This window comes from Euleptes europaea, chromosome 11 (genome assembly GCF_029931775.1).
Source record: "Euleptes europaea isolate rEulEur1 chromosome 11, rEulEur1.hap1, whole genome shotgun sequence".
In the NCBI taxonomy this organism is placed as follows: Eukaryota; Metazoa; Chordata; class Lepidosauria; order Squamata; family Sphaerodactylidae; genus Euleptes; species Euleptes europaea.
The window spans coordinates 30,290,118-30,301,024 of record NC_079322.1 but is presented as its reverse complement, the minus strand read 5'-3'; the positions used below and the strand labels follow the sequence as shown (position 1 = coordinate 30,301,024).

General features: G+C 52.3%; 1 pseudogene; it reads right to left on the bottom strand.

Annotated features, from left to right (window-relative positions):
• Positions 1-6,262: 6,262 nt before the first annotated feature.
• On the bottom strand, positions 6,263-10,079 carry LOC130484164 (uncharacterized protein K02A2.6-like; annotated as a pseudogene).
• Positions 10,080-10,907: the final 828 nt, after the last annotated feature.

The following is a 10,907-nucleotide window of genomic DNA, read 5'->3' as shown; positions in this document are numbered from 1 at the left end:
ATCAGAGGCATTCAGTCTACATGTCTGCAAAGGGCTTAGTAGTTCATTACAAATTTCTGCATAGAAACTACAATAAAATAAAACATAGACAACTGTTTCAACACACCGTTCCACTCCAAATATCTATGCATTGCTTATACAAATGACACAATATAACATTTCATTTTTATCTGTAAATTACTATCGCAAGTGGCTGCATATTAAATATTGCGCAGCTGGTATTTGACCAATTCTCCATTTTTTAATTAACACTAAATTTCATTTATTTTTTGTACTGATGTGATTCAAAATATTGATTAAAAATAAGAGAACAGAGCCTGGGAGGATACCTTAAGATAATTGAATGAAAAGCCCTACCAAAGAACCCTGTTTTTTATAAACTCCTGGTCAGTAATGACCCAGTGCTTGCACAGGGGACTGTGTGTGTGTAAAGTGCCGTCAAGTCGCAGCCGACTTATGGCGACCCCTTTTGGGGGTTTTCATGGCAAGAGACTAACGGAGGTGGTTTGCCAGTGCCTTCCTCTGCACAGCAACCCTGGCCTTCCTTGGTGGTCTCCCATCCAAATACTAACCAGGGCTGGCCCTGCTTAGCTTCCAAGATCTGACCAGATCGGCTGTACCATGCTGCCTTCCCTCCTGCACAGGGGACTACCTTTACCTTTAAGCAAGGTGAATGGGAGAGGAGGCAACGCTGTGTTTCGCTCAGGCTGTTGCGCGTCACATGTTTCTCTATGGAGCCCTGGTCAAAATCTGAAGACTGGTGGAAACGTGGAGTCTCGCGTGCTTTAGTAGAAAAGGGCAAGAGTCCAGTAGCACCTTAAAGACTTAACAAAAATATTTTCTGGCAGGGTATGAGCTTTCATGAGCCGCAGCTCACTTCTTCAGATGCAGCTAGAATGCGAACCCATCTGTCTTTAAGTAGAGGAGAGTGAATTCAGACAGGCATTAGTATGTAAATGTTAACAGTATGTACGTGTGAAAAGCAGGCGTGATGGGATTAGGTGTGGTCTGCAGAAGAGTCTGCGGTGTCCAGGGGAGAGATGGGTGTGGAGAAACCAGCATTGGTCATGAGCCATGAATGCAATGTCTTTATTCAGCCCAGGTAAATGCATTGTCTTTAGTTTGAATATCAACTGTAATTCAGCAGTTTCTCTTTCCAATCCCCCTTTGAAGTTCCTTTGCAAGAGAACTGCTCCTCTTAAATCTGCAACAGAATGTCCCGGAAGTTAGACAGGCTAACACGGCGACCCACTGCGCATCATCTTCGCGTGCTTTGACAGACGGGGCTGCGGACCAAGGAAGGCGATGCGTGGAGCTGCGAGGTCCCCCCCCCCCGCGGAGGGGCCACGCCTCCCCACCGTCACCTAGCCTAGCGGCTCCATCTGCACCCATAAGCAACGCTGACTCAACACACACTCGCCGCTCACTCTCTGCAGCGGCCTCCTCTCGCCGGCCGGCCGGCAGGGCCGAGGGAAACCGTCCCGGCAGCCTCCGCGCCCGCCCAGCGGCGACTCACCCGCCGCCGCCTGCAAGTCCCGGACTCTTCCCGCTCTCAAGCGAGCCCGGCCGGCGGGACCAGGGCTGGGACACCCCTCCGCCGCCGCCCGGCTTCTTCACGACGCGGAACCGGTCACCATTACGCCGGAAGAAAGAGGGCGGTGTCGTGAGCTCACATCCGGTCGGGGGAGGGGAAAGGAGGGCGAGGGGCGAAGCCGGCGGAGGGATCTGTTGGCCGGCCTCCGCCGCTGTCCTAGGCCCGGCGGGGCGTCCTTCAGCCCCTCGCGGAGGCTTCTCTGAGGCCCTGCTAGGATTAAGCGGTGGGGAAATAGTCCCAAGTTATTTGTGAACGGCCGTTTGTGCACGGGAGGTTTTTGCCTGGGATTTGCTGCTCTGTCGATGCAAAAAAATTTTGTGTAGTAGAAAAGGGCAAGAGTCCAGTAGCACCTTAAAGACGAACAAAAATATTTTCTGGTAGGGTATGAGCTTTCGTGAGCCACGCTGTGGCTCACGAAAGCTCATGCCCTACCAGAAAATATTTTTGTTCGTCTTTAACAGGGGTGGGGAACCTTTTTTCCTCCAAGGGCCATTTGGATATTTATAACATCATTCGCGGGCCAAACAAAAGTATCAACTTAAAAATTAGCCGACCAAGCCCCAAGCAGGCAGCTGCCCCAGATGACCCCCCCCCGGCACAGGCAAATAGGCAGGCATCCAACCACTTGCCCACCTGGTGGCTTTCCGCGGGAGGGGGCGGATCACCAGTCTTAGATCCTTCTGAGCTAGAGATCTGCCACGACCCACAAAGGGCCACACCAAATGATTTCACGGGCCTTAAATGGCCCCCGGGCCTGACGTTCCCCACCCCTGGTCTTTAAGGTGCTACTGGATTCTTGCCCTTTTCTACTACTGCACGACTAACACGGCGACCCACTGTGAATTTTTTTTGTGTGTGTGTGTTAAGTGCCGTCAAGTCGCTTCCGACTCATGGCGACCCTATGAATGAAAGTCCTCCAAAATGTCCTGTCTTTGGCAGCCTTGCTCAGATCTTGCAAACTGAGGGCCGTGGCTTCCTTTATTGAGTCAATCCATCCCTTGTTGGGTCTTCCTCTTTTCCTGCAGCCCTCAACTTTTCCTAGCATGACTTTTCCAATGACCCTTGTTGTCTCATGACGTGACCAAAATACGACAGCCTCAGTTTAGTCATTTTAGCTTCTAGGGTCAGTTCAGGCTTGACTTGATCTATAACCCACTGATTTGTTTTTTTGGCAGTCCACGGTATCAGTAACCCTCTCCTCCAACACCACATTTCAAAGGAATCTATTTTCTTCCTATCAGCTTTCTTCACTGTCCAGCTTTCACACCCATACATAGTAATAGGGAATACGATGGCATGAATTAATCTAGTCTTGGTGGCCAGTGACACATCCTTACACTTCAAAATATTTTCTAGCTCCTTCATGGCTGCCCTTCCCAGTCTCAATCTCCTTCTGATTTCTTGGCTGCAGTCTCCCTTCTGGTTGATGGTGGAGCCAAGGAACAGAAAGTCTTGAACAATTTCAATTTCCTCATTGTCAACCTTAAAGTTGTGTAATTCTCCTGTAGTGATTACTTTTGTTTTCTTGATGTTCAGCTGCAGTCCTGCTTTGGCACTTTCTCTTTTAACTTTCAGCAGTAGTCGTTTCAGATCTTTACTGTTTTCTGCCAATAATGTAGTGTCATCAGCAGATCTCAAATTATTAATGTTCCTCCCTCCAATTTTCACTCCACCTTCATCTAAATCTAATCCAGCTTTCCTAATTATATGTTCTGCATATAGATTGAAGAGATTTTTCCCCCCCACCAGAATTCTCAGAACTGAAAAACAAACCCCCTCACACAGTTTTGAGAATTCATATGGGGGGAAATGTGCATATAGAAAGCGGCCAACCCAAGGCAAAACGTCCCGTGCATAAATGGCCAATGCTTCAGAAATTGGGGATAGATCACGATGGGTAGCCATGTCAGTCTGTCACTAGGGGTGGAAAACAGCAAGAGTCCAGCAGCACCTTAAAGGCGAACACAATTTCTGGCAGGGTTTGAGCTTTCATGAGTCACGGCTCACTTCTTCCGAGGAGCTCACGGAAGCTCATACCCTGCCAGAAATTGTGTTCGCCTTTAAGGTGCTGCTGGACTCAATAAAGGAAGCCACAGCCCTTAATTTGCAAGATCTGAACAAGGCTGTCAAAGATAGGACATTTTGGAGGACTTTCATTCATAGGGTCGCCATAAGTCGGAAGCGACTTGACGGCACTTAACACACACACACATTTCCCAACCCAGAGCTAACAACCCTATTTTGGATGCATCTTAATAAAGGATGAATAGTTTTGAAACTCAAAGTTAGTCTTGTTGGCCTCTAAATGCTACTGAACTTGAATCTAAGTCTTGTTAGGTTTGGAGTTCTAATCTACCAGCACAAACCAACGGACTGCCTTGTCCCAAACCAAACTTTTTTGTATCTTCTTTTTTAGTTATATTTCATTCTATCCCACCCCCTTTTTAACTGAACATTTATTGTGCTGGCATACACTGTTCTTCAGGATATATTTGGAAAATATTTTCTTCACATTTGAGAGGGTAGCATATTTCATTGACTCCCACAATAAGAGAGCTTCTGGCTCTGTGGCCAAACACATGCACTGGTATCTCCAATTACCTCTTGTTTAGCAAGGCTGGGAAGATACCTGTCTGAGAATCAAACTGGACAAGATAGTGGAAGCTTTGAGAACTGATAATTTTTTAATTGAGGCTGAAGTTGGTTCCCAGTTGGTTCCCTATTCCCAGTCCTTATTCATATTTCCTAGTAAATAGGAGTGGGGAGGGGATTTGAATCAGGGATTCACAGATATGTTTAAGCCCTTTTACTGGAGGAAACATGCACATTGCCTACACGTATCCCCAATTAAAATCCAGCCCCACGACACTATTTAATAAAATCAATAAAAACTGCTTGAGAGATTTGTAAATAGACCCTTTTATGGATCTCCCCTATCTAATCTAGTTTAGCCCGAGAATCTGAAGAGCTACTGAGACAGAGTATTGGGCTACATGGATCAGTGGTTTAACTCTTTGTAAGGTAACAAATGTACACACAAAAGGAAAGTGTACTGTTAGACTGATAAATAGTCTCTCTAAAATGCTGTGAAAAGCTGTTTGCTAGTTTAAAAGTATTGTAGCAACTGCAGTCACTGAAATTAATAATGACCTTTCTTTTAATGAAAGGATATTATCTAATGTGTGACTAAGAAATATTACCACATGTATAACAAATTGCCCGTACCAAAACTGATGATGTGCTTAGCAGTCTGGGTTTTTAACATGTAAAAGCTGAATATCCAGAAAGCAGGACTACCAGAAAAAGGTGAGAAACTGCTAAATATAAAGCAGAGGGATGTCCAAGGTGTGAACTCACATTAACAGCCAGAGTAGAACCCTATAAAAGAAATCAAAGTTATTACAGAAAAGGAACAGTAACAACATCAGCAAAAGAGCTGAACAGATGTGTGTTCACTGAGCAGAAACGAAGGAAACAGCCATGCGGCAATGTTCAAATTAGTTCTCTGAAGCACAAAATAGGCCTTTATGTAAGTTGCGAGATGTTCCTGCATCTTTTAATGTTATGAAAACAGCTTTGCCTGTGCTTTGTGCAGCTTATAAGTTTTCCTTACCACCTATTTTTTTTGGTTGACTTGAAATATATCCCACCCATCCACTGAGTATGAAGCCACCAGCCATCAAGATAGCCTTTAGTTTCTTCTGTGATCAATATCATTAAAAATGCAAGGCGATCCAGCCACTAAAAGGCAGCATGGCCGGCAAAAAAAGTCCTTGTAAAAATAACGCTCATACAGTGCTTCCTTCTGCCTCCCTGTGCAATACTGTATGCATTTGGGGTTTTTGTTGTGGTATTTGGCAACATGCTTTCAAATATCTCTTTAATCTTTTTTAGGAACAGTAATCAATTTTCACCGCACTACAGACAGTGGGCAGAAACAGTGTCCACATGCCCCCATCTGCTATTGCTGCTGTTAAGTCCGCGTGGGAAGGACAACTGCTTTATTGAAGTACAGGAACAGAACTAGAAACTCAGTGCAAATGGCCCTGCTTATATGCACCCCTGGCTGCCCGCGGCCACTCCCCCCTTGATCCATGATAGGGGGGGACGCAACCCCAGGTTACCAATGGCGCGTGCCAGCTTAGGGCCAATGGCACATGCAGGACTTAGGATCCTTCGTTCAGGACTCAAGCTCTAGGTTCCCCCTGCATATCGCCTAACTATATACATACATAACACCCCTCCCCACTAAGTCCGGACAATGCAAGAACGCACAAAGTCCTTTAGGTGTCTCGGTGGTACTCGGGTGTGCTGAGAACGGCGCAGCATGGGAACGGGGGTTGCCGACTGGGAAGTCGGAACGGGGGACGAATCTGCGGTGGCAGGGGCATCCTCTGTTGGGCCATCTGCGGCGGACGCGTTGCCGGGGGAAAGTTGGTCCTCTGGCCGCTCGCATTCCAGCGTTGCTGCTGGCTCCTGTGCCGTGACACTGGAACGCGTCGGTGTCGCTGGGACATGAACGGCGGGTGGTGGTGCTGGGCCAGGAATGACAGGCAGGTCCGCAGGGCAGCGGCGGAGCTGATCAATGTGCCGGCGCAGGACTTGCCCCTCCATGGTGGTGACCCGGTAAGACACCGGTCCCGTTAATTCCTGCATGGTGGCTGGAATCTAGGTTGGTCCTGCCCCGTAGTTACGGGCGTAGACTGGGGCATCCCGTTCCATGAATCTTGGGGCGGCCAACGGGGTCTTGTGGTGGGGGCACTCAGGCGCCAGGTCGGGGTGCAGCCGGTTGAGCAGTGTTTTCGGCCGGTGACCCATGAGGAGTTCTGCTGGGCACTTTCCGGTCGTGGAATTGGGCGTGGTGTGCTGGGCTAGGAGGAAGTCTGCTAGCCCCCTGTCCCAGTCATGCCAATCGATGCGGTGTAACACCTCCTTGGTCGTCCAGACCATTCGCTCCGCCTGACCGTTGGTGGCGGGGTGGAACGGAGCCGAGGTTGTGTGGCGGATCAAGTTCTTGTCCAGGAACTCCTTGAACTTGGAGGACGTAAATTGGGCCCCGTTGTCGGATACCACAGTGTCTGGCAAGCCGTGGGTGGCGAAGACCCTGCACAGCTCTCGGATGACAACACGCAAGGTCGTAGATCCGACGTCGACCACCTCCAGCCACTTGGAGTAGGAGTCCACGATGATCAGGAATGTCTTACCCTGGAAGGCCCACGTGAAGTCTATGTGGATGCGGGACCAGGGTGTGTGTGTGGACTCCCAGTGATGGGTAAGGGCTTGCGGCATCTCTGGACGCGACTCCTGGCAGGGCCGGCAATGGCTAACCCACTCTTTGACAGCAGCGTCGATGCCTGGCCACCACACATAGTTCCTTTCCAGGGCCTTCATACACACGATTCCTGGATGTCAGGTGTGTAGAGCCTCCAAGGACCTTAGTGCGCAGCTTTGCTGGGACTACAACGCGGTTTCCCCAGAGCAGGCACCCCTTGTTGAGCAAAAGCTCGTGCTGGTGCATGGCGAACAGCTTGAACTCTCCATCTGTCCTGGCGGCCGGCCATCCCTTCCCCACCCAGTTGAGAACCCGGGCGAGGGTGTGGTCCTTCGCAGTGTGGGCAGCAATGTCCGAGGCTTGCAGCGGTGGCTCTGGCAGGGTCTCCAGCAGCATGACGTCATAGGCCGGGGACGGGTCGGGATCGGTGTCCTCGAACGGCAGGTGGCTGAGGGCGTCTGCGTTCACGATGCTTTTCCAGGGGCGATGCAGCAGCCTGAACTCGTAGGCGTTGAGGAAGATCGACCACCGGAGCATGCGGGGGGACAGGATCTGCGGCGTCTGGCAATCCGGCACGAACAGACCCAGAAGCGGTTTGTGGTCTGTGATGATGGTGAAGGTACGGCCGTACAGATGGTCGTGGAATTTCTTGATGCCGGCCACGATGGCAAGAGCCTCCCGATCAATCTGGGCGTAGTTGCACTCCGCCGATGAGAGAGTCAGGGAATAAAAGGCGATCGGGGCCTCCCGACCATCTGGCATCAGGTGGTTGAGGACTGTGCCGCTGCCATAGGGCAGTGGTCGGCAAACCACGGCTCCCGAGCTGCGTGCGGCTCTTTGGACCCTTGAGTGCGGCTCCCCGCCTCCCCACCCCAACCCCATCCGTCGGCTAAGCGGCTCCTTCGCATCCCTGCACCCAGCCAGGCAGAGGCGCCGCACTCCTGCGCCGCACTCCAGCACGCCCCAGGAAGGAGGAGCCAGCAGGCGAGTGGGAGGCAGCACCCCCTCCCCCGGCCTCCCCTCCTCTCTCTCTCCCTCTCTCTCTCCGGCAGGGAGGGATCAGAGGCGGCAGGGAGAGGTGGCGGCTGGCCACCCAGGCTGCTGCTGCAAGGGGGGGAGAGGCAGGCGCCACCTCGCGCTGGGCCGGAGCGGGCTGCGCGCCCTGTGCGCTCCTGCCACCGCCTTGCCCAGCTGGCCCGGGAAGGAGCCAGCAGGCGAACGGGAGGCGGCGCCCCCCTTTCCCGGCCTCCCCTCCTCTCTCTCTCTCTCTCTCTCTCCGGCGGGGAGGGATCAGAGGAGGCGGGGAGAGGCAGTGGGGAGAGGTGGTGGCCGGCCGCCCAGGCTGCTGCTGCAAGGGGGGGAGAGGCAGGCTCCGCCTTGCGCTGGGCAGAAGCGGGCTGCGCGCCCTATGCGCTCCCGCTACCACCGCCTCACCCAGCTGGCCCAGGAAGGAGGGGAGGGCAGTGGCAATGGGGCACAGGGGGGAATCCCTCCCGGAGTGCAGAGCAGGGCACCCATTGGGTGGGGTTGGGGGGAGATAGGGGCGGCGACGGGGCACGATTTGCACGAGATCACTCCGGAGGCATAGAGTCGGTGGCTGCTGTGTAGGGGCTGAATGGGAGATACAGCATTTGTTGAGGGCAGGCAGACACTGGGGCTCCTTCCACCTCCCTCCCATTGCTAACCTAGTAGCAAAATCTCAGTTGCAGGAGTTGGGCGACCCTAATGGTGTTATTTATGTTGATGGGACTTAATAAAAGCGAGCTGAAGGCTCCATAAATAACTGCAGGGTGGGGGAAATGATGGGGAAAGCAAGTTGATTTCTTGCCCCCTCTTTCTTCTCCCTTTATTTGTTTAGGTGATATTTGGCTCTGTTGACTAATGAGTTTGCCGACCACTGCTGTAGGGCGAGGCATCGCAAGTCAGCACAACCTGCAGACGCTCGTCAAAATGCACGAGCAGGCTGGAGGATGACAGGAGACCCTTGGCGGCCTCGAACGCGTGCTGCTGTGGCTTGCCCCAGGACCACGGGGTGGAGTTGTCCAAGAGCCAGTGAAGCGGCTCCGCTACCGACACCTTGTTAGGCAAGAAGGCGTGTTAGAAGTTCAAAAGTCTGAGAAAAGACTGGAGTTTCTGCTTGCACTTGGACGGAGGGGCGCAGTGGATGGCCTTGATCTTGTCGGGTGTCGGGTGGATGCCGTCGGCGTCAATCAAGTACCCCAAGAATTCCACTTGAGGCAGGCCCAGCTGACACTTCTCCCGCTTCACTGTGAGGCCGGCGTCCTGGAAATGGTGGAGCACCCGGCGGACGCGCTCCAGGAGCTCCTCCTCGGAGCCAGCGGCAACCAAGACGTCGTCAAAATAGGGGACAACGCCCAGCAGACCCTTGAGGAGGTCTTCCATTATGTTCTGGAAGGTGCCTGGGGCCGTGCTGTCCCCGAACTGCAGCCGAGTCACCCGGAAAGCACCCCGGTGCGTGACTATCGTTTGAGCCTCGGCCGACTCCAGGTCCATCGGCAGCTGCTGGTATGGCTGAGCAAGGTCCAGTTTGGCGAAGACCCGGCCCCCGGCAAGGGAGGCCAGGAAGTGGCTGACGACCGGCACCGGGTACGCATGGGCCTGGAGTGCCTTGTTCAGGGTGCATTTGTAGTCCGCGCTGATGCGGACATCCCCGTTGGCCTTCAACGGCGTCACAATCAGGGTCTCCCACGGCGCGTTGGGCACAGGCACTTGGATGCCCTGCGTGACGAGATGGTCGAGCTCGGCATCGATCTGGTCTTTGAGTGCGAAGGGAACCCGGCGCGGCTTGAGGCGGATGGGGGTGGCGGTGGGGTCGACGTGCAGGCAAATAGGCGGCCCCCTGTAGCAGCCGAGCGGGCCCTTCCAAACATCCTCAAACTCAGTCCAGACGGAGTCAAGGGCGGATTAGTTGATGAAGTGGATGCCCGCGAGGTGGATCCCAAGGGCCGGGAACCACTCGAGGCCCAGGAGGCTGGTGCGGGGCCCGTCGACCACGACGAGGCGGAGGCGGTTGGAACGTTGCTGGAATTGGATGTTCACAAAGGTGACGCCCTGGACAGGCACCCGACGATGCTGGTAGTTTGAGATGAGGATGCCGGACGGTTGCAGCTTAGGAAGGGTGGCGTTGCGCCCCAGGTTGCGGAAGGTGTCCCAAGAGATAAGGGAGAGGGCCGAGCCCAAGTCGACCTCCATTTCGCAGGGCGTGCCCTCAATCCAGACGGAGATGGAGACCTCAACGCCGTGAACTTTGTGGAGGTGGATGCTGTGCAGCTGGGCATCGTGGCGGCAATGGCAGGGAGCGGAATGCTTGTCATCGGCCAGGTTGTGGACTATATATTACTCTTCCTACACACTTGACACTGAGAGACACTGTCCTTCAGTGTTACTCCTCTGAAGATGCCTGCCACAGCTGCTGGCGAAACGTCAGGAAAGAAAATACCAAGACCACGGTCACACAGCCCGGATAACCTACAAGAACCAATGAACTCTGGCCGTGAAAGCCTTCGACAATATTTAGGTTCTTTTTTTTTTTTTTTTTGCCTGACCTGGTTCCCACCAAATTGACTGTTATGCATAATACCTATTTTTCCTTTACAGAAGCGTAGCTACATTGAGTGGTATCTAATACAAGCACTGCAAGATCTGAGCAATTTTTAGTATCAGTTTGTGGAACGTATATAGGGTTTATCTGAATACAGAAGAGAAGATGCAGGTTTCTGAGGTATTACTTTAAACCAGGGGTATTCATTATATAACCAGCCTTTGGGCAGAACCAGCGTTAGACGTTTTCACAATCTGAAACGACAGCACTCCCTAGCTCATTGTTAAAACAATTCTCAAAGTTAGAAGCAGGAAGCAGGGGGAAAAAATGGAATTTGCCACAGAAAACAGCTGCCTCATGGTGCTTCATGGTCACGCCAGCTGTGCGAACAGGCTGCTGAGGGAATATCACTGCATTAAATATGTAAATAATTGGTATTCTGGTACAATTATATGTCAGGGAGGATCTTCAATATATAG